Genomic DNA, 24,143 nt, shown 5'->3' with positions numbered 1-24,143 from the left:
ATCCCCAGCCATTATACTGCTGCTTCCCCCCCCCCCCCGAGTTCTTCTATAGGAAGAAGTTTTTCCAACATTTGGCCTATGTAGACTTGACCGAATGTCAGAAAAACCCCTTCTTTTGGAAGCCCCTTATTCCTTGTGGAAAGAGGAACATAGGGGTGACCGAAAGTTCATGTTTGCTCTTCCACTAAAAGAAGTGGACGAACAAACGCATCCCTGGATGCAGAAGAGTTTTTCTGGGATATCTCTGGACTCCTGAAAAACTCCTGCAGTCTAGCCATATCCTCACTGGGTTGAGACAGGATGTGTAGGCTCTGGGGTGGGAATGAGGGATTTCGGTGTGGGAAGGGGTGAGAGGTGCAAGCTCTGGGAGGATATCTGGATGCAGGAGGAGGTGTATAAGGGAACGCTGGCTCAGGGAGGGGGCTCCAGGCCGTGCAGTGTTGGGGTCAGATGTAGGGTTAGGGTACTAAGTAAGCTACAGACTTCTGGATGTGAGGGTTCAGGAATTTGGGTTGGGGTATGTGAGGGGCTCAGGACAGGGGGTTCCTGTGTATGATCGGCTCAGATGTAAGGTCTAGCGGAAAGGGGAGTGCAGGAGTGTTATGAGGCTGTGGCCAGATGGGGGCTTGGCCCCAATTTGGGGTTTGTTGGCCAGGCTTGATTTTCAAATAAAATACCATGTCAAACACAAAAAGTCTCTGCCTTGTCTTTATTTCTGAGAAAGGCAGGGAACCTGTTTTGAGTCAGGGGTCACTGACCCACAGAAAAGTCAGTTGGGACCCCACAAAAAACCCTCCTCCAACCCTCCCTCCCCCAAATGTGGCCCCCAACTGTGTTGGTGGGAACAGAGGACATAGTACTGAGGAAGGGTGCTAGGGGGTGCTTCGGCAGGGGACAGGGTGCCAGTGGGGACAGAGTTCTGTGGCTGGGGATGGGAGAGGGGACAGGGTGCTAGTGCGGACAGGTTTCTGAGGCTGGGGAGAGGGAACAGGGAAGCTGCTGCATTCCTCCTCCGGGGCCGACGCCCCCTCCTGCAGCACACCACAGAACTGTGGGAGTGGAGCAGCCAGTGCACTTCCGGAACCCCTGGAAGTGGCGCAAAGCTGCAGGCAGGACTTCTGTCCACCCTGTGGGAAGCCGGCATTAGGCTGGAGGTAGGTAGTGGGGCTTCCCGGGAGTTGGGGGGGAAAATGAGAGGTGGCGGTGCCCGAACGCTTCATGATCAACTGGTCGAGGCATCGCGATCGACCCGTTGGTGACCATGGCACTAGAGGCAGCAGTGCTTTGGGACAGTATTACAACCTAACGGACACTAGGGGCAGTAATGCTTGGGAAAGGCAGAGACAGAAATACAGCCTATTGTCCACTTGTGGCAGGAATAATTGGGGAAGGCACAGGCAGCAATAGAGCCTAAAGGGCAGGAGGAATAGCAATGGCATTGTGGGCTCAGAGACAGCAATTCAGCCTAACGGCCACTAGGTGCAGCAATGCTTGAGGAAGGCAGAGACAGCAATACTGCCTAATGGCCACTAGGGGAAGCAATGCTTGAGGAAGGCACAGACAGTATTATAGTGGACTGCAAGACAGGTTAACGGCCACTATGGGCAGCAATGCTTGGAGAAGGCACAGACAGCAACACAACCTAACGGCCCTGTAGGGGTAGCAGTTCTAGGGTAGTTCTAGGTAGACAAAAACACAGCCTATTGTCCAGTAGTGGCAGGAATACTTGGGGAAGGCACAGACAATAATAGAGCCTAAAGGGGCTGAGGGGTAGCAATGACGTTGGGGTCTCAGAGACAGCAATGCTAGGGAAAGGCTCAGACAAACACACACCCATTGTCCACTAGTGGTACGAATAGTTGGGGAAGGCAGAGACAATAATAGATCTTAAAGGGTATGAGGGGTAGCAATACAGACTAATGGCTAATAGGGGAGCAATGGCTGGAAAAGGCACAGATGGCACTAAGGCCTAAAGGGCATGACCGACCACAATACAGCCTAATGGCCACTAGGGGCAGCAATGCTTGGAGAAGACACAGGCGGCAGTACAGCCTATTGTCCACTAGTGGCAGGAAGACTTGGGAGAAGGCAATGACAGCAATAGAGCATAAAGCAGCATTTCTTAAACTGTGTTCTGCGGCACACTGGTGTGTGGTGAGGTAGTCGGATGTGTGCCGTGGAGATATGGTGACTATATGTCCCTTTTTTTCCGAGATAGTCCCAGATTTAAAAACACCCAGAGCTAGCGCAGCGCAGCACCTCCCCGCCTCCACCCAGCACGTAAGTGGCTCCCTTGGTGCTTTGCACGGGAAGCCAGGGCTGCTGCCAGTGGTGCACAGTGTCCAGAGCTCCCATGAAGCACGCGCTGCTGTCCGGCAAGCCCCTCCCCCCACCTCATGGCCTTCCCTCCCACTGTGTGCCACCAGCCTGGCCTCCTCCATTCACAGGTGGCCACCACCACTGCAGGATGGGAAGGGGCGCTGTTTGGAGCCAGGGATCTGCTCCTGGGAGCTGCCGCCAGAGTCCAGGCAGAGACCATGCAGCACTTGGCTGGAGCGCTGCAGAGTGGGGTACACGATACACTGAAAAAAGAGAGTTCAAATGGTTGTTCATAAAAGGGGCAAACTTCTTTTTTTCTCTCAACACAAATCCTTAGCGTTCCCCATTAAAAAATTATTATTTGGTGTTCCTCGGTTTTAAAATGCTTAAGAAACACTGGCTTAAAGGGCATGAGGGATAGCAATGGTGTTGGGGGCTCAGACAGCAATACAGCCTAATGGCAAGTAGGGGCAGCAATGCTTGGAGAAGGCACAGGCAGTAGTACAGTCTATTGTCCACTACTGGCAGGAAGACTTGGGGGAAGGCAAAGACAGCAATAGAGCCTAACGGGCACAAGGCACAGCAATGGCAGTGGGGGCTCAGAGGGAGCCTAACGGCCACTAGGGGCAGCAATGCCAGGGAAAGGCTCAGACAAACACATCCCCATTGTCCACTAGTGGCACGAATAGTTGGGGAAGGCAGAGACAATAATAGATCTGAGGGGTCACATTAGCAGTGACGTTGGGGCCTCAGAGATAGCAATACAGCCTAAGGGCTGATAGGGGAGCAATGGCTGAAAAGGCACAGACGGCATTAAGGCCTAAAGGGCACGACAGACCTCAATACAATCTAATGGCCACTAGGGTCAGTAATGCTTAGGGAAGGCTCATAGAGCAATACAGCCTAAAGGGAACAAGGTATGCCAACGGCATGGGGGGCTCAAAGACAGTACTAGGGGATGTCTGTATTGCATTCCTCCTGTGAAAGAGGACTGCAAATGCAGACAAACATAATTGCAAATGAAGCGCAGATTTGAAATTCACGCGCTTCATTTGCACAATCATGGCCAGCCGCTTTTCCGAAATACCCTATGTTTAGGAAAAAACGGGGTTATTTCGTAAAGAAACCTTTCCTTTAAAATAACCCTTACTCATTAAAATATGGGGTTTAAGGGTTATTTCGAAGGAAGGGTTTCTTTTCGAAATAATCCCTTGTGGACTGCGTGGTTTTTTCTCTCAGAATATGGTATTTCAAAAAAGCGCCCAGCCACAATTATGCAAATGAAGCACGGGAAATTCAAATCTGCGCTTCATTTGCAATTTCGTTTGTCTGCATTTGCATTCCTCTCTAAAAGGAGGAATGCAAGGTAGACATACCTATACAGCCTAATGGCTAGTAGGGGCAGCAGTGCTTGGCGAAGGCACAGACAACCCTACAACCTAACGGCCACTAGGGGCATAGAGGTGACAATGGGTAAAGAGCTGTTTATATTGCACAAAGGCAAGGAGGGTCAGGGTGTGTGAAGTAGTGGGGCAGCGATCCGGGGCTCTGGGAAACTGACAATGCTGGCATTGGGGTTTGTGGAAGTGAAGTGCCCCGAGATGCCATCAGGGCACATTAGCAGGCCCTGCTCCTGTCATATTCTGCTGTATGTAATTCCACCAGGCCGTCTGTGAGTTAGGCTGTTCTTAAACCAGTACTCTTCCTTGGAGCCTGCTAGCAGCTGTATTGGAAAGAGCCTCTTAACAGGTGTGGCTGGGTTTTTTTCCACTGCATACTTGTACTACTTGGCATACATGTTTTCCCGAGTTTGTTCTAGAAATAAGAAAGAGGGGAAGAAAGAAAAAACTGCCGGTAGAAGAAAAGAGGATGAAGACCAAAAGGAGAGAGTAAATGTAGCGCGAGAAAACTTCACAGTGATAGAAACAGGGTGTTTTGGAATGTAGAGTATACTGAAAAGAGAACCGCCTGCAGAAATTCCCCGGGGAGATGAAAACAAGCTGGGGTATCAGCAATTCATTAAATCATTGTGGACTTGAAGACGAAACTGCAGCATATGCTAGTGAGAGATACAAATATTGGATATAATCTGGGAGGGAGAGCCAGACCCTGACTGATTACTCTCTTAAATCAATGATTTAAGGATACCTGTTAGTCTATAACTAAACCCCCTCCACCCTCCACGAATAGTCCTGCAGGACCTTAGGGAGTAATAACATTTGTAGATGGTATGATTATGAGCTTTCATGGGCACAACCCTCTTCTTTCATCAGAAGAAGTGGGCTGTGCTCCCAAAAGCTCACGCTACCATCTCCAAATCTGGCAATCTCTAAGGAGCTGCAAGACTATTCCTCATTTACGGTTTTGTTTAAATAAATGATGCTAGACCGCAAGGCTTTTAATTACACTGATGTAACCCACTCCAAATCGGAGGAGCTAGTTCAGATTTATACCAGTGTGGGAGAACAAAATGTAAAGTCCGAAAGATTCCCGCCATTTGACTCTTCTCTGGCAAGGAAGGGGTGGCTAGACCATCTCAATGAGCACGAGACATTCACGTGACCTAGAGACGCGTATGCAAATCGGCCAACGCCCGAGGCTCGGCAAAGCAGCCAATCCGAGCCCAGCAGGGAACTATAAAAGGAGCTGCAGTAGCACCCGAAGCCATTTGCTCGGGGGACGCCGACAAGGAAAGCGTCCGTGCTCGGAAGGCTCAGAGCGGTAAAGAGTTTCCAAGGCGTGTCTGGGAATTAGAAGCGCCAGTTCCCATCCTGCTGTTCGGTGAGTGTTCCCGCCCCCGGCCCCGCCCGCGGGTGGGGCCTAACCCTGCCTGGCTCCGCTTCGGCCGTGCCCCCCTCCAAGGGCCGGGCCCCGCTTTGCTCTCCCCTGATGAGCTGGGAGCGCCGGGGGCCGCGGCGGCGTTCTCCCGCCCTGTGTAGGGCGTGGCCCAAGCAGAAGGGGTGGGGCTCAGGAGCCTGTTGTGGGCGGGGCCCGTGTAAGCGGCTGTTGCGCCGTTCAGCCTTTCCTGTCCCGCTCCCCCTCTGCCGCCCCCAGAGTCCTGTGATGCTGGCTGCGCCCACCAGCTACTGCTGCTCTTGGAGACCATGAAGCGGGATCGCTGTCCCTCCATCACAGCGGTTGCTGGCCGGCAGGGTGCTCGTTCAGCTACATCGCTGTCCCTTCTTCCCCAAGTCACTGCTGCAGTACTTAGACTCCGTTGCTGCGCCTCGCTCTTCCCCCTCCGGCTCCCCCATTACTGTCTCCAATGCCCTGTTGCTTGTATTTGCTCTCCCGGGCGTTGGCATGCCTATTACCTGTTAGCGTTATTGCTGCTTCTAACCCCAGCCGTTCCTACCTCTAGTGCTTGTTAGGCATTATTGCTGTCTGTGCCCCCAGCCATTGGTGCCTCTAGGGCCCATAAGACAGTGTTGCTATCCCTGACCCCTAGCCATTTATTCCCCTAATGACCGTTAAGACATAGCTCTTGCTGCCCCATATGCCTGTTAATGCAGATACTTTTTGTTTTCCACCATTTGTTCTCCAGAAGAACTAACCCCGTTTTTTTAAGTATTCCCTCACAGGTGCTATTTCTAGGTCTTCAGCCCCTGGATCACTGAGGACTAGAAGAAAATAATGATGCTAAGGCTGCTTCTTTTCACTCCTTTATTCTATTGCTGTTAATGACCTTGAGGGGTATAGCTTTCTGCTCCTTCCTGTCTGACATCCAGTGCCCCTATTAGAGGCTATAGCCACCCCTTTCATTCTCTGTCACTCCTGTACTTATGTGGTATTGGTGATCCTTTCCCAAGTTCCCTCTTCACTTTTTCTCATGACCTTCTTCACTATAACTGCCCTTTACCTCTTTAACCCTTTGTTGCTGTTGGTGTAATTAACAGCTGTAGCCATCCTTTCCCCCTTGTCTCCCATAGTGCCGCTCCTGCCAGTAGAGCTGTCTGTTTTTTCCATTTCATGTGTAATATCCGTTGATCCCCTGGAGGGGATAGGGCAGCTACAGTCATTGTTTGTGGTGGGTGTTACAAGCAGCAATGTACTAAGGGAGACCTCCCCTTTCAAAGTTTTCTACCCATATTGGTGTCCCTTGTGCATTAGAACTGCCCCTTTACCCCCTCTCTTGTGTCTGGTACCCATTGTGCAGCATAGCTGCCCCTTTTCCTCCTCCTCTCCCTCCTGTTGTCCTCTGACCTCCCTTGTTCCCATTGTATGGTATAGCCACCCTTTCCCGTCCTCAGTCTGCTACCTTTAGTGCTCATTGGCTGTGAAGAGGGACATGGTGGCTGAACTGCATAACATCCACAGGCATGTAGAGAGTAAAATGTGTGTGTGTGTGGGGGAGGAGGGGGAGTCACTGCACAGTGTACACTAGGAGCAGTTAATATAGTAAAGGGGCCTCTTTCTCCTCTTAACTCTCTGCTGCCCCTAGTGCCCGTTAGCCACCCTTTCCCCTCCAGTCTGCTACCTCTAGTGCCCATCATGTGGTGTAGCAGCACCTTCACACACTGCTGGCTATTAACCAAGATGGCCACTCCTTCCCACTTATTCACTGTCTGCTTATCCCTAGTGCATGTTATGCCGCCTAGCCTTCTCCCCTTTACTCTGCCGGCCGGCCCTCATGTCTTTCATAGGTTATCGCTGTCTCTTCTTCCCCCTACCCTTTCCTATACTTGCTGTTTTGGGTGTTACCCAGCATAGCCTCCGTTTCAGCTCCTCCATCTCTGTTGCCTCCAGGGGATTTTGTCCAGTTTAGCCACCACTGTTTCCTTTTACAAACTCTCCTGCCCCTCCTGTGCATTTTGCAATCTCCTTGTCCCATTCCCTCTTGTAGATTTTTCAGTCAGTTTTGTTATTCTTCTCTAGACTTCCCGTAGTTTGTCAGCATAAAATATCATGCCCCCAACTGGGCACAATACTAGAATTGCCACATAAGCACTGTGGACGAGAGCCCAGAATTTTGGTTAAGGCTTCTCTTTTCTTAGCCTTACCATTCCTGCTAGTTGTACCCATTGGGAAGTATAGATGCCCCCTTCCGCTCTACAGAATCTGCTACCCATAGAGCCCCTGTTATAGAATGTAGCCCCGTTCCCTCCTTGCATTCTTTCTCCCCTATTTTGTGTTGTGCAGTATAGCTGCTCCTTCACAGTTTTCCTTTCTGCTGGTCCTGATGCCCTTCAGCATAGCTCCCCCCTTGCTCCTTTCACTGTTCTGTGCTGCTCATGCCTATTAAGAACTGCAGCCATCCTTTCCCTACTTCTTCCCTTTACAGCCCCTGAGGCCCACTATTCAGTGTCTCTGCCTTCCCCTTTTCACTCTGTAGCTCTTTGTGCCCTTCTGTGCCGTATTGCTACCCTTTCCACTTTTCAGTCTCTGTTTCTCTTTATTGCATTTTAGGCAGTTTAGCCACTCCTCTCCACCTTTCGTCTTGGCTAATGCTCGTGGCTTTCACAAAGCATAGCAGCCTCTTGCCGCCTCTTTCACCCTCTGCACCTTATGCAGAGTGCTGACTGCTCCCTCTCCCTGCTTCGTGTGTTCCTTCCCTTCAGTCTGTTATGCATTTTAAAGCTGCTCCTCTTCTTTCCATTGATGGCCTTTTATGCTGTTTCCCACCTGTAACCCTCCTTGGCTCTGGCCTTTCCCCACTATTTGTGAAGAGAGATAAGCGCCCCTGTCGCCTTCTTGCTCTCTGCTGCTCCTTAATGGCTATTCTAAAGTATAGCCTCTCTTCTCCTCTTGATGTCTGTTAGGCAAAATGAGCGCACTTTTCTCTTTTGACATTGTGCTATCCATGCTGTCTGTTAGGCATTACAAATGCCCTGTCCCAGCTTTCATGCCCTGCAGCCTTTTGGTGCTCAGCAGGGCAACAGCATAACGCTGTTTTAACCTTCATCTGTCCCTGTTGCCCTTTCTCCTGGACACTCTCCTTCCCCTCAGAGCCCTTAAGCAGCATTACTGCCTTCCCCAGCCTCTTTTCCCCTCTAGTGTCCATTAGGCAAAAGAGGCGCCCTTTTCTCTTCCACATTACTCTTTTGTCTACAGTGCCCGTTGGGTGTCAAAACTGTCCTGTCTCTCCTTTCACTCTCTGCAGCCTCACTGCAATCGTCTTTTCTCCTGGTGCTCTTTGTGTAGCATTGCTGTCTTCCCTCCCCCCTTTTACTGTCTCCTTACAGCTGCCCCTGTCAGCCTTCCATCTTCTCTGGCCCTTAGAGTCTGTTATGTAGGTCGGCCACCTCTTCCCCCCCGCTTGGACCTTCTGCCACCTGTAGTGGGTTTTATGCAGTGGAGTTGCACTTAGTCCTTCTCGGGGTCAACGGGCATTAGGGGCTGTGGATTGGCAGTGTGGAAAAGGGCAGCTATACTTCACAAGAGGGTTTGGGGGCAGCTCTGCTTCCCAAGAGCTAAAAGAGGCAACGGAGGGTGAAGAGACCACAGGAGCATCCAAATTGCCTAATGGCCACTAGGAGCAGCATCATAGTGAAGGGGGGCTCCTTTGTCTCCCATTTCCTCCTCCAAGTGTTGGTCTGGAATTCCGCAGGGCCCTGTCACCTACTGCCACTCTGCTGCTCCTAGTGCCCGTTATTCCGTTCGGGTGCCCCCTTATTCCCTTTCCCCCTTTCCGTCTCTTCTCCTACTTGTATTGTGTTCCTTACGCGGGATAGGCATCCCCTTTCCTCCTCTTCTGTGATGCCTATTGTATCCTTATACGAGGCACTCTAGTTTACCCATCTTATTATTTAGACATCTAGCATTTGTGTAGAAGCACTTGAGAAATGTATCCCTATTTATCTGTCTGCTGTTTCCAGTTGAGTTGGGCTCTTGTTTTATGTGACTTGTTTGTGTCTCGTGTGATCTTAGTCATACTTTGCCATCTTCCATTCTCTCTTCTGTATTAATAGACCTTCCCCTAAAGAGATGTCTGTCTGTCTCTGTGTGTTTCACTTGACTGATGCTCATTGCAGGAACTGCGTGACCACGTACGTGGCAGGCTTGAAAAGTGTGAATTGGTAGCACTTTGTTGCAGGTGGAGTCCTTCAGGGTTTGTGTGGATTGGAGGGAAGGCTTGGAGACAGCAGCCTTATGACCAAGGCAGCCAGAGCGAACCAAGTGAGCAGCGAACAGGGCGGCAGGCCTGAGGAAGGTCTGAGAAGAGCTTGCGTAAGTGAGGCTTTTTTTGGGGGGGGGAGGGCTATGTCGTGAGCTGGCTGGGCTAAGCATGCAAGTGTCTGTCTTTGGTTTTGTTCACTGGTGCTGGTGCAGGGACTGTTTGACCGTGTGTTTAGCAGTTGGAAAAGTGTGTAACGGGAGTGAGAGGCTTCCAGAAGGAACTGAGCGAGCAGCCAATATGAGAGCTGGCCCGGAAACATTAGAGAGGAACTCTAATGTTTGAATTGTGCGCAAGACTTTGAACTGGACAATTTCTTGTAGCCAGCAGACTAACAGAGGCAGCCAATGGAACTGAGTTTGCAGCCAACGTGAGAGACTGCTTGGGAAACGGAGTGCAGATCTGGTAAGCATTGCTTTTGTGTGGCAGTGCCGTGAGCTGCCTGTGCTAAGTATGCAACGTCTCTTTGGGTTTCTTCACTGGTGCTGGTGCAGAGACTGGTGTTTGAATGTTGTGAACTGGCAGTCCTTCTTAGGAAGTAGCTGGTTGAATTTGAGGTAAAGCTGCAAGCTGGGCACATTGTTGGAGCCTGCAGCTATTCTAACGGAGGCAGCTGAGAGAACTGAGTGAGCAGTGAACATGAGTCAGCCTGGGAAACATTGGAGAGGAACTCGGTAAGTCTGGCATTTTGGAGCGCTGTGCCATGAGCTGGTTGGGGTAAGTATCCAAGTGCCTATCAGTTGGTCCATGTGCAATCACTTACTTCACTGGTGCTGGTGCAGGGACTATTTGATCGTGTGTTTAGCAGTTGGAAAAGTACGTAATGGCAGTGCTCTGTTGCAGGTGGGCTCTCAAAAACTAATTGAGCTTCAGGCAAGACTTTCAGCCCGGCACTTCCTCGTAGCCAGCAGACTCCCTCGGCTGCCTCTGTTAACTGAGTGAGCAGCCAACATGAAAGTTGGCTTGAGAAACCTAGGAGAGGAGCTCGGGTAAGTGTGGGATTTTGGAGGGCTGTGGCCTGAGCTGGTTGGGGTAAGTATCCAAGTGTCTGTCAGTTGGTCTATGTGCGATCACTTCCTTCACTGGTGCTGGTGCAAGGACTGTTTGACCACTTGTTTAGCAGTTGGGAAAGTGTGTAACGAAGTGCTTTGTTGCAGGTGAGCCTTTCACGGCTAATCGGAATGGAGGTAAAGCTTTGAGCTGGGGCCCCCTTTTAGAGCAAGTAGCTTTTCAACAAAGGGAGCGGGAGGGCATCGAGTGAGCAGCCAGCAGTGGAGTTTGCCTGGGAAATGTCGGAGAGGAGCTCAGGTAAGTACTGCTTCTGTGAGGCTGTGCTATGAGCTGGCAGGGCTAAGTATCCAACTGTCTTATCTTTCGCTTCCTTCACTGGTGCTGGTGCAGGGACAGTGTGACTGCTGTGAATTGGGAGTGGTTTTTAAGAAGTGGCTGGTTGAATTTGAGGGAAGGCTTTGAGCCGGGCATATTCTTGGAGCCAGCAGGTTTTACAGCAGAGGCAGCCGAGAGAAGTGAGGTGAGCAGTGAACGTGAGTCGGCCTGGGAAACATTGGAGAGGATCTCGGGTAAGTGTGGTGTGTGTTGGGCTGTGTTGTGAGTATCCAAGTGTCTGTGTCTGTCTGTTTGACTTGACTAGTGTTCGTTGTAAGGATTGCATGACAATGTGCGTGGCAGTCTGAAATATGTGAATAGAGAGCACTTTGTTCCAGGTGGGGGCCTTCAGGACTTGTATGGATTGGAGGCAAGGCTTGGAGGCCAGTAGCCTTACGACCAAGGCAGACGGGAGCGAACAGGGCAGCAGGCCTGAGGATGGTCTGAGAGGAACTTGGGTAAGTGTGGCTTTTTGGGCGGCTGTGCCATGAGCGGATTGGTCTAAGTATGCAATTGTATGTCTTTGGTTTTGTTCACTGGTGCTGGTGCATGGACTGTTTGAGTGCTGTGTATTGGGAGTGCTTTTTGCAGGTGACCTTCCAGTGGCTGGTTGGATTTGAGGCAAGGCTTTGAGACGAGTGTATTCGTAAGCCAGCAGCCTTATAACAGAGGCAGACTACGGAACGGAGTGAGCAGTGCAGATGAGAGTTGGCCTGGGAAACATGGAGAGGAGCTTGGGTAAGTGTGGATTTTTGGGTGCTGTGCTGTGAGCTGGTTGGGCTAAGTATCCAAGTGTCTGTCAGTCGGTCCGTGTGTGATCGCTTCCTTCACTGGTGCTGGTTCAGGGACTGTTAGACCATGTTTTTAGCTGTTGGAAAAGTATTCAATGGCAGGTGGGCTTTCGAAGATGGATTGAATTGTGCGCAAGACTTTGAACTGGACAATTTCTTGTAGCCAGCAGAGACTAACAGAGGCAGCCAATGGAACTGAGTTTGCAGCCAACGTGAGAGACTGCTTGGGAAACGGAGTGCAGATCCGGTAAGTGTTGCTTTAGTGTGGCAGTGCTGTGAGCTGCCTGTGCTAAGTATGCAACGTCTCTTTGGGTTTCTTCACGTGCTGGTGCAGAGACTGGTGTTTGAATGCTATGAACTGGCAGTCCTTCTTAGGAAGTGGCTGGTTGAATTTGAGGTAAAGCTGCAAGCTGGTCACATTGTTGGAGCCAGCAGCTATTCTAACGGAGGCAGCTGAGAGAACTGAGTGAGCAGTGAACATGAGTCAGCCTGGGAAACATTGGAGAGGAACTCGGTAAGTCTGGCATTTTGGAGCGCTGTGCCATGAGCTGGTTGGGGTAAGTATCCAAGTGTCTGTCATTCGGTCTATGTGCGATCACTTCCTTCACTGGTGCTGGTGCAAGGACTGTTTGACCACTTGTTTAGCAGTTGGGGAAGTGTGTAACGGAAGTGCTTTGTTGCAGGTGAGCCTTTCACGGCTAATCGGAATGGAGGTAAAGCTTTGAGCTAGGGCCCCCTTTTAAAGCAAGTAGCTTTTCAACAAAGGGAGCCAGAGGGCATCGAGTAAGCAGCCAGCAGTGGAGTTTGCCTGGGAAATGTCGGAGAGGAGCTCAGGTAAGTGTTGCTTTTGTGAGGCTGTGCTATGAGCTGGCAGGGCGAAGTATCCAACTGTCTTATCTTTCGCTTCCTTCACTGGTGCTGGTTCAGGGACTGTTAGACCATGTTTTTAGCTGTTGGAAAAGTATTCAATGGCAGGTGGGCTTGAATTGTGCGCAAGACTTGGAGCAGGATAATTTCTTGTAGCCAGCGGACTAACAGATGCAGCCAATGGAACTGAGTTTGCAGCCAACGTGAGAGACTGCTTGGGAAAGGGAGTACAGATTCGGTAAGTGTGCCTTTTGTGTGGCAAGGGTTGCAAGCTGCCTGGGCTAAGTATGCAACGTCTGTCTTTGTTTTTCTTCGCTGGTGCAGAGACTGGTGTTTGAATGCTGTGAACTGGCAGTGCTTTTTAGGAAGTGGCTGGTTGAATTTGAGGTAAAGCTGCAAGCTGGGCACATTGTTGGAGCCTGCAGCTATTCTAACGGAGGCAGCCGAGAGAACTGAGTGAGAAGTGAACATGAGTCAGCCTGGGAAACGCTGGAGAGGAACTTGGTAAGTCTGGCATTTTGGAGGGTTGTGCCATGAGCTGGTTGGGGTAAGTATCCAAGTGTCTGTCAGTCGCTTTGTGTGCGTGCAGTCACTTTTTTCACTGGTGTACTGGTGCAGGGACTGTTTGACCATGTGTTTAGTAGTCGGAAAAGTATGCAATGGCTGTGCTCTGTTGCAGGTGGGCTTTCAAAGACTGATTGAATTGCGGGCAAAGTTTGGAGGCAGACACTTTCTTGTATCCAGCAGGTTAACAGAGGCAGCCAAGGGAACGGAGTGAGCATCCAACGTGAGACGGCTTGGGAAACGTTGGAGAGCAGATCCGGTAAGTGCAGCTTTTGTGTGGCACTGCGGTGAGCTGCCTGGGCTAAGTGTGTCTTTAGTTTCCTTCACTGGTGCTGTTGCAGAGACTGTTTGAATGCTGTGAATTGGGAATGATTTTTAGGAAGTGGCTGGCTGAATTTGAGGTAAAGCTGCGTGCCGGACACATGCTTGGAGCCAGCAGCTATTATAACAGAGACAGCCGAGAGAACCGAGTGAACAAATGAACATGAGAGTCGGCTTGGGAAATGTTGGAGAGGAGCTCGGTAAGTCTGGCTTTTGTGGGGCTGTGCTGTGAGCTGGTAAGGCTAAGTATCCAAGTGCCTATCAGTTGGTCCATGTGCAGTCACTTACTTCACTGGTGCTGGTGCAGGGACTATTTGATCGTGTGTTTAGCAGTTGGAAAAGTACGTAATGGCAGTGCTCTGTTGCAGGTGGGCTCTCAAAAACTAATTGAGCTTCAGGCAAGACTTTCAGCCCGGCACTTCCTCGTAGCCAGCAGACTCCCTCGGCTGCCTCTGTTAACTGAGTGAGCAGCCAACATGAAAGTTGGCTTGAGAAACCTAGGAGAGGAGCTCGGGTAAGTGTGGGATTTTGGAGGGCTGTGGCCTGAGCTGGTTGGGGTAAGTATCCAAGTGTCTGTCAGTTGGTCTATGTGCGATCACTTCCTTCACTGGTGCTGGTGCAAGGACTGTTTGACCACTTGTTTAGCAGTTGGGAAAGTGTGTAACGAAGTGCTTTGTTGCAGGTGAGCCTTTCACGGCTAATCGGAATGGAGGTAAAGCTTTGAGCTGGGGCCCCCTTTTAGAGCAAGTAGCTTTTCAACAAAGGGAGCCGGAGGGCATCGAGTGAGCAGCCAGCAGTGGAGTTTGCCTGGGAAATGTCGGAGAGGAGCTCAGGTAAGTACTGCTTCTGTGAGGCTGTGCTATGAGCTGGCAGGGCTAAGTATCCAACTGTCTTATCTTTCGCTTCCTTCACTGGTGCTGGTGCAGGGACAGTGTGACTGCTGTGAATTGGGAGTGGTTTTTAAGAAGTGGCTGGTTGAATTTGAGGGAAGGCTTTGAGCCGGGCATATTCTTGGAGCCAGCAGGTTTTACAGCAGAGGCAGCCGAGAGAAGTGAGGTGAGCAGTGAACGTGAGTCGGCCTGGGAAACATTGGAGAGGATCTCGGGTAAGTGTGGTGTGTGTTGGGCTGTGTTGTGAGTATCCAAGTGTCTGTGTCTGTCTGTTTGACTTGACTAGTGTTCGTTGTAAGGATTGCATGACAATGTGCGTGGCAGTCTGAAATATGTGAATAGAGAGCACTTTGTTCCAGGTGGGGGCCTTCAGGACTTGTATGGATTGGAGGCAAGGCTTGGAGGCCAGTAGCCTTACGACCAAGGCAGACGGGAGCGAACAGGGCAGCAGGCCTGAGGATGGTCTGAGAGGAACTTGGGTAAGTGTGGCTTTTTGGGCGGCTGTGCCATGAGCGGATTGGTCTAAGTATGCAATTGTATGTCTTTGGTTTTGTTCACTGGTGCTGGTGCATGGACTGTTTGAGTGCTGTGTATTGGGAGTGCTTTTTGCAGGTGACCTTCCAGTGGCTGGTTGGATTTGAGGCAAGGCTTTGAGACGAGTGTATTCGTAAGCCAGCAGCCTTATAACAGAGGCAGACTACGGAACGGAGTGAGCAGTGCAGATGAGAGTTGGCCTGGGAAACATGGAGAGGAGCTTGGGTAAGTGTGGATTTTTGGGTGCTGTGCTGTGAGCTGGTTGGGCTAAGTATCCAAGTGTCTGTCAGTCGGTCCGTGTGTGATCGCTTCCTTCACTGGTGCTGGTTCAGGGACTGTTAGACCATGTTTTTAGCTGTTGGAAAAGTATTCAATGGCAGGTGGGCTTTCGAAGATGGATTGAATTGTGCGCAAGACTTTGAACTGGACAATTTCTTGTAGCCAGCAGAGACTAACAGAGGCAGCCAATGGAACTGAGTTTGCAGCCAACGTGAGAGACTGCTTGGGAAACGGAGTGCAGATCCGGTAAGTGTTGCTTTAGTGTGGCAGTGCTGTGAGCTGCCTGTGCTAAGTATGCAACGTCTCTTTGGGTTTCTTCACGTGCTGGTGCAGAGACTGGTGTTTGAATGCTATGAACTGGCAGTCCTTCTTAGGAAGTGGCTGGTTGAATTTGAGGTAAAGCTGCAAGCTGGTCACATTGTTGGAGCCAGCAGCTATTCTAACGGAGGCAGCTGAGAGAACTGAGTGAGCAGTGAACATGAGTCAGCCTGGGAAACATTGGAGAGGAACTCGGTAAGTCTGGCATTTTGGAGGGCTGTGCCATGAGCTGGTTGGGGTAAGTATCCAAGTGTCTGTCATTCGGTCTATGTGCGATCACTTCCTTCACTGGTGCTGGTGCAAGGACTGTTTGACCACTTGTTTAGCAGTTGGGGAAGTGTGTTGGGAAAGTGTGTAACGGAAGTGCTTTGTTGCAGGTGAGCCTTTCATGGCTAATCGGAATGGAGGTAAAGCTTTGAGCTAGGGCCCCCTTTTAAAGCAAGTAGCTTTTCAACAAAGGGAGCCAGAGGGCATCGAGTAAGCAGCCAGCAGTGGAGTTTGCCTGGGAAATGTCGGAGAGGAGCTCAGGTAAGTGTTGCTTTTGTGAGGCTGTGCTATGAGCTGGCAGGGCGAAGTATCCAACTGTCTTATCTTTCGCTTCCTTCACTGGTGCTGGTTCAGGGACTGTTAGACCATGTTTTTAGCTGTTGGAAAAGTATTCAATGGCAGGTGGGCTTGAATTGTGCGCAAGACTTGGAGCAGGATAATTTCTTGTAGCCAGCGGACTAACAGATGCAGCCAATGGAACTGAGTTTGCAGCCAACGTGAGAGACTGCTTGGGAAAGGGAGTACAGATTCGGTAAGTGTGCCTTTTGTGTGGCAAGGGTTGCAAGCTGCCTGGGCTAAGTATGCAACGTCTGTCTTTGTTTTTCTTCGCTGGTGCAGAGACTGGTGTTTGAATGCTGTGAACTGGCAGTGCTTTTTAGGAAGTGGCTGGTTGAATTTGAGGTAAAGCTGCAAGCTGGGCACATTGTTGGAGCCTGCAGCTATTCTAACGGAGGCAGCCGAGAGAACTGAGGTGAGAAGTGAACATGAGTCAGCCTGGGAAACGCTGGAGAGGAACTTGGTAAGTCTGGCATTTTGGAGGGTTGTGCCATGAGCTGGTTGGGGTAAGTATCCAAGTGTCTGTCAGTCGCTTTGTGTGCGTGCAGTCACTTTTTTCACTGGTGTACTGGTGCAGGGACTGTTTGACCATGTGTTTAGTAGTCGGAAAAGTATGCAATGGCTGTGCTCTGTTGCAGGTGGGCTTTCAAAGACTGATTGAATTGCGGGCAAAGTTTGGAGGCAGACACTTTCTTGTATCCAGCAGGTTAACAGAGGCAGCCAAGGGAACGGAGTGAGCATCCAACGTGAGACGGCTTGGGAAACGTTGGAGAGCAGATCCGGTAAGTGCAGCTTTTGTGTGGCACTGCGGTGAGCTGCCTGGGCTAAGTGTGTCTTTAGTTTCCTTCACTGGTGCTGTTGCAGAGACTGTTTGAATGCTGTGAATTGGGAATGATTTTTAGGAAGTGGCTGGCTGAATTTGAGGTAAAGCTGCGTGCCGGACACATGCTTGGAGCCAGCAGCTATTATAACAGAGACAGCCGAGAGAACCGAGTGAACAAATGAACATGAGAGTCGGCTTGGGAAATGTTGGAGAGGAGCTCGGTAAGTCTGGCTTTTGTGGGGCTGTGCTGTGAGCTGGTAAGGCTAAGTATCCAAGTGCCTATCAGTTGGTCCATGTGCAGTCACTTACTTCACTGGTGCTGGTGCAGGGACTATTTGATCGTGTGTTTAGCAGTTGGAAAAGTACGTAATGGCAGTGCTCTGTTGCAGGTGGGCTCTCAAAAACTAATTGAGCTTCAGGCAAGACTTTCAGCCCGGCACTTCCTCGTAGCCAGCAGACTCCCTCGGCTGCCTCTGTTAACTGAGTGAGCAGCCAACATGAAAGTTGGCTTGAGAAACCTAGGAGAGGAGCTCGGGTAAGTGTGGGATTTTGGAGGGCTGTGGCCTGAGCTGGTTGGGGTAAGTATCCAAGTGTCTGTCAGTTGGTCTATGTGCGATCACTTCCTTCACTGGTGCTGGTGCAAGGACTGTTTGACCACTTGTTTAGCAGTTGGGAAAGTGTGTAACGAAGTGCTTTGTTGCAGGTGAGCCTTTCACGGCTAATCGGAATGGAGGTAAAGCTTTGAGCTGGGGCCCCCTTTTAGAGCAAGTAGCTTTTCAACAAAGGGAGCCGGAGGGCATCGAGTGAGCAGCCAGCAGTGGAGTTTGCCTGGGAAATGTCGGAGAGGAGCTCAGGTAAGTACTGCTTCTGTGAGGCTGTGCTATGAGCTGGCAGGGCTAAGTATCCAACTGTCTTATCTTTCGCTTCCTTCACTGGTGCTGGTGCAGGGACAGTGTGACTGCTGTGAATTGGGAGTGGTTTTTAAGAAGTGGCTGGTTGAATTTGAGGGAAGGCTTTGAGCCGGGCATATTCTTGGAGCCAGCAGGTTTTACAGCAGAGGCAGCCGAGAGAAGTGAGGTGAGCAGTGAACGTGAGTCGGCCTGGGAAACATTGGAGAGGATCTCGGGTAAGTGTGGTGTGTGTTGGGCTGTGTTGTGAGTATCCAAGTGTCTGTGTCTGTCTGTTTGACTTGACTAGTGTTCGTTGTAAGGATTGCATGACAATGTGCGTGGCAGTCTGAAATATGTGAATAGAGAGCACTTTGTTCCAGGTGGGGGCCTTCAGGACTTGTATGGATTGGAGGCAAGGCTTGGAGGCCAGTAGCCTTACGACCAAGGCAGACGGGAGCGAACAGGGCAGCAGGCCTGAGGATGGTCTGAGAGGAACTTGGGTAAGTGTGGCTTTTTGGGCGGCTGTGCCATGAGCGGATTGGTCTAAGTATGCAATTGTATGTCTTTGGTTTTGTTCACTGGTGCTGGTGCATGGACTGTTTGAGTGCTGTGTATTGGGAGTGCTTTTTGCAGGTGACCTTCCAGTGGCTGGTTGGATTTGAGGCAAGGCTTTGAGACGAGTGTATTCGTAAGCCAGCAGCCTTATAACAGAGGCAGACTACGGAACGGAGTGAGCAGTGCAGATGAGAGTTGGCCTGGGAAACATGGAGAGGAGCTTGGGTAAGTGTGGATTTTTGGGTGCTGTGCTGTGAGCTGGTTGGGCTAAGTATCCAAGTGTCTGTCAGTCGGTCCGTGTGTGATCGCTTCCTTCACTGGTGCTGGTTCAGGGACTGTTAGACCATGTTTTTAGCTGTTGGAAAAGTATTCAATGGCAGGTGGGCTTTCGAAGATGGATTGAATTGTGCGCAAGACTTTGAACTGGACAATTTCTTGTAGCCAGCAGAGACTAACAGAGGCAGCCAATGGAACTGAGTTTGCAGCCAACGTGAGAGACTGCTTGGGAAACGGAGTGCAGATCCGGTAAGTGTTGCTTTTGTGTGGCAGTGCCGTGAGCTGCCTGTGCTAAGTATGCAATGTCTCTTTGGGTTTCTTCACTGGTGCTGGTGCAGAGACTGGTGTTTGAATGCTATGAACTGGCAGTCCTTCTTAGGAAGTGGCTGGTTGAATTTGAGGTAAAGCTGCAAGCTGGGCACATTGTTGGAGCTAGCAGCTATTCTAACGGAGGCAGCTGAGAGAACTGAGTGAGCAGTGAACATGAGTCAGCCTGGGAAACATTGGAGAGGAACTCGGTAAGTCTGGCATTTTGGAGGGCTGTGCCATGAGCTGGTTGGGGTAAGTATCCAAGTGTCTGTCAGTTGCCCGTGTGCAGTCACTTCCTTCACTGGTGCTGGTACAGGGACTATTTGATCGTGTGTTTAGCAGCTGGTGTGTAACAGGAGTGCTTTGTTTCAGGTGGCCCTTTTATAGCGGAGGCATCTGGAAGGAACTGAGTCATCAGCCAATATGAGAGCTGACCCGGAAACATTAGAGAGGAACTCGAGTAAGTATTGCATTTCCTGGGCTATGCTGTGAGCTGGCTGGGTTAAGTATCCAAGTGTTTGTCTGATTTGTTTGACTGATTAGTGCTCGTTGCAGGGACTATGTTATTATGTGCATGGCGTTTGAAAATTGTCAATTGAGAGGGCTTGGCTGCAGGTGGGGGCCTTCAGGGCTTGTATGGTTTGGAGGCAAGACTTGGAACCAGCAGCCTTCTGACCAAGGCAGCTAGAGCGAACCGAGTGAGCAGCGAACAGGACAGCAGTGAACAGGGGAGTTTGCCTCGGAAGGGTCTCCGAGGAGCTGGGGTAAGTATCCAAGTGTCGGTCAGTCGGTCTGTGTGCATTCACTTCCTTTGCTGGTGCAGGGACTGTTTGACCATGTGTTTAGCATTTGGGAAAGTGTGTAACAGGAGTGCTTTGTTGCAGATAAACCTTTGATGGCTGATCGGAATGGAGGCAAGGCTTTGAGGTGGATATCCTTTTAGAGCAAGTAGCTTTTCAACAAAGGTAGCTGAAGGGAGTTGAGAGAAGCCAGCAGGTGAGTTTGCCTAGGAAACATCGGTTATGGTGTTTTTTGGGGTTTATGGTGTGAGCTGCCTGGGCTAAATACCTGTGTCTATTTGTGATGTCTCTCTACTGTACCACAGCCTAGTGGCACTTGCAGCCTTTTCCTCATCCCCTCTGTCAATGGCATTAAGGGTGTTTACTTCGCCCATCCCTCGTGGCTCCTTGGCTGTCTATCGTCTTTGTGAGGCCATCTCTGTGCCCCTGTTGCTCTCTGCGTACCCCTTGTGGCCATTTCCAACTAGAGCCTCTTTCTCTACCCCCCCGCCCTAGTGTCGATGAGGCAAAATAGGCGCCCTTTTCTCTTTCATATTGCTCCTTCTTTGTCTCCAGTGCCCATTGGGTGTTTACAATTGTCCTGTCCCTGCTTTCACTCTCTGCAGCCCCCCTGCAACCGTCTTTTGGCCCTGTACTTGTTGTGCAGCATTGCTGCCTTTCCCCCCTTTACTTTCTCCTCAGGGACAGACCTTCCCCTAAGAGATGTGTCTGTCCGATCCACGTGCTCCTCTGCACTCGTGTGCTTTCCTTTAGCCCATAGTTAAAAAAACTGCACTACGACCTTTGTAATGTTAAAGACCGGCGATTTGATTTAGGTGGAGCCCTTCCTTCCTGAACAGAGTCCCCCTTTCCCAAAAGTTTGCCCAGTTCCTAATCAATCTAAACCCTTCCTTCCTACACCATTGTCTCATCCACGCATTGAGACTCTGATGCTGCCTGCCTGCCTTGGCCTGCGTGAGGAACTGGAAGCATTTCGGAATGAGTTTGCCTGGGAAACGTACGGGAGGAGCTCGGGTAAATGTGACTTTTTGGGGGGCTGTGCAAAGTATCCAAGTGTCTGTCTCTGTCTGACTTGATTGACTGACTGGTGCTCATTGCAGGGACTGTGTGACCGTGTGCGTGGCGGCTTGAAAAGTGTGAATTGGGAGCGCTTTGTTGCAGGTGGGGCACCTTCAGGTCTTGTATGCATTGGAGGCAAGGCTTGGAGCCAGCAGCCTTATGATCAAGGCAGCCAGAGCGAACCGAGTGAGCAGCGAACAGGACGGCTGTCGACGGGGGAGTTTGCCTGTGGAAGTTTCGAGAGGAGCTCGGGTAAGCGTGGCTTTTGTGTAGAGTGGGGCTGTGTTGAGAGCACAGGTAGGGCCATCCTGGGTCAGACCAAAGGTCCATCTAGCCCAGCATCCTGTCTTCCGACAGTGGCCACTGTGGGATGTCCCAGAGCGGGTGAAGAGAGAAGGGAATCAAGCGATTCCTCTCCTGTCCTGTCCTCCATTTCCAGGCTGTGACTGACAGACAGAGGCTAGGGACTCCCTTCCTACCCATCCTGGCTAATAGCCTTTGATGGACCTAACCTCGATTGACTGTATGGAGTTCTTTTCTGTAGCTTGTTAAAGTCCTGGTCTTCACAACGTCCTCTGGCAAGAAGTTCCACAGGTTGAATGTGTGCTGCATGAAGGGAAAAGCTTCCTTTTTGTTTGTTTTAAGCCCACTACCTGTTAATTTCATTTGGTGACCCCCTAGTTCTTACGTTATGGGAACAACTTTTCCTTACTGACTTTTTCCACCCCAGTCGTGTTTTTATAGCCCTCTCTCCTAGCCTCCCTTAGTCATCTCTTTGTCTACGCTGAAGAGTCCCAGTCCTTTTCATCTGTCTTCTTATGGGACCCGTTCAAAAATCCCTGCATGCATGCATAATAAAGTTTTCCTTCTAGATTTCTCTCCTGCCTCACTGCTTTGACCTCCAGCCTCGGACCCTTATGGGGACTCCAAGGGAGCGAGATTTCCCCAACAATTTGGTGTTAGAAGTGGGATGGCTTGGCACTCCAGCTGGAAAGGCTGACGGGGAATGGGAACGGACTACAGCGCGCATCTGTAGGGTAAGGGATCCATTTAAAATCCCCCAGTCTGCCTCCCTGTTCTCACCAGCTGGACCGGCTGGTGGTAAGAGTCATCTTTTGCTCCAAAATTTTCTTTAAGAGGCTTGAGGGAGATTTAAAAGGAAAACGCTGAGTATAGCCAAATAGGGGTTGGATTTTGTTGCTGACTGATTGGTGGCGAGTCCAAGCACATTGTTTTGAGTGAGTGAAGTCCGGAATGGGACCGCAGCCGCACCGGTGCTGTCAGTGTCACTGAACAGTTGCCGAAAGCAAGGGCGGTTTCCCCCGGCACATAAGGAGTGTGAGTGAAGCTGACAGTTTGTGTGGACTCCCACACTGTCCTTGGAGGAGGGTAGTGTTGCTGGACGCCTGTGCTATCCTTGGAGAGGGTAGTACTGTTGGGCTTCTGTGCTGTCCTTGGACAAGACAGTGCTAACATGGGTGGGATTGCTTTCTCAAGTATGTCTCTGACCAAGAGGAAAGGTTTCTCTCAGCCTGGGACTCCCTTGTCTCAGACGATAAGAATTTACAGTCAGCTAGGTAAATTGGCGGCAGGTTTGAAACTAATTTCTTAAGTCTCCTTAATGAGCATTTGGAATGGCTATACTCAGGGGAATTCCCAGAAAAAATGGCCACTAGAGGGTAGCTTTGACATAGTAAAGCTTGCTTATCTTAAAGATTTCCTTGAGGAAAAACATCCAAGCCAGATGGAATAGTGGGTGCCTCTGGGAGGATATAGCAGTAAGAAAAAAGAATCAGAGCATAATGGCTAGCCAAAAAGATTCTATTGAAAAGCTGCAGCAACAATTGGCTACTCTAAAGAAACAACATGATTCCCCAGATGTGCCATCTGCACCCCCATCCCCTTTGGACCCTTGTCAGCTGAACATTCGTTCCTGTTATCTCCCTGTTCTCCTGTAAACCTTATGGGACGTGACTTGTTGTGTAAATTGAGTGCAAACCTTCTCTGTAGAGAGGAAGGGATATTGGTTGACCTTCCTCCCCTCCCCCATCAGGCTCCAAATTTGATGGCATTACTACTCTGAGGAATCTGATGAGGCCTCCAGACATACATCCTTCCTGGACCTCTCAGATGTCCCAGAGACATTGTGGGCAGCCCATGCGAATGAAGTGGGGTTGCTAGCCTCTGCAACACCCGTGCAAATAACATATAAACACAACAAGTCTTTTCCCAAGGGTACCGCAGTATCCATTGTCTAGGGAGGCACAAAAGGGCATTAAGCCTGTAATCTCTTCTCTCCTTGAACAAGGGATACTTGTTTATACAACTTCACCATGTAATACACCTATATACTACCTGTGAAAAAGGAGGAAAAATTTGACAGCCAGGGTAAGCAAATCTATAGATTTGTACAAGAGCTAAGAGCCATTAATAAGTTTGTAATCCCTAGATTTTCAGTAGTACACCTAACCCTGCTACTATTCTTTGCTCTATTCCACCCACTTCTACATGGGTCTCTGTAATAGATTTATCTTCTGCCTTCTTTTCTATTCCAGTGCATAAGAATTCCCAATTGCTCTTTTCCTTTTCCTTTCAGAGTCGTCAATTAACCTGGACACATTTTCCCCAAGGTTATTGTGAAAGCCCTACTCTGCTTTCTCAGTTTTTAAAAGCTGACCTTAATTCTGTCCCTCTTCTCTGCAGCTCTGTGTTGGTTCAGTATGTTGATAATGTGTTAATTGCTAGCAAAACTGAGATGGGGTATAAAACAGATGCCTTGCATGTGTTAAATTGTCTTGCTGGAAAGGGTCACAAGCTTATCCCTTTAACTCGTGCTTGCCTTTTAGCTTCCGGACAATCTGCTGCTATTGATACTGACTCAAAGTATGCTTTCTCTGTCTGTCATGCCACAGGACAAATTTGGAAACAACGAGGTTTCCTTACGTCTTCTGGCTGCGCTATCTCGCATGGTCCCCTTATCTCCAAACTTCTTGATGCCATTCAGCTACCCACATCCCTCTCTATTACCCATTGCCCAGCCCACACAGGTGCCACCGATCCTGTTTCTGTGGGTAATGTGAGTGCTGATGCAGCGGCCAGACATGCAGCAGCACATGGACCTCCGGCTCCCTTTCAGATTCTGGTCTCTTTCTCTCCCTGTTTCTTTGCAGGACCTGATAGAACTACAGCAAGCTGCTCAACCTGCAGGGAGAGAGCAGGCTGCTCCTTATCCCCAGCTGGGATAATGGTTGTGCCTGATGGCGGCCCCAAGATCTCTCACATGGCAGCTTGCTCAGGTGTCTCATCAAATGACACACATGAACAAAAGGAGGGTGCCCTCTCAGATCCTAAAACAATGGTATGCCCCAGGATTGCACCTAGAAGCTGCAAGCATATCTAATTCCTGTTTGATTTGTAAGCAGTTTAATGTTGCAGGAGGAGACCC

The sequence above is a fragment of the Pelodiscus sinensis genome, chromosome 1 (assembly GCF_049634645.1).
Source record: "Pelodiscus sinensis isolate JC-2024 chromosome 1, ASM4963464v1, whole genome shotgun sequence".
In the NCBI taxonomy this organism is placed as follows: Eukaryota; Metazoa; Chordata; order Testudines; family Trionychidae; genus Pelodiscus; species Pelodiscus sinensis.
This window is presented reverse-complemented; position numbering follows the sequence as displayed.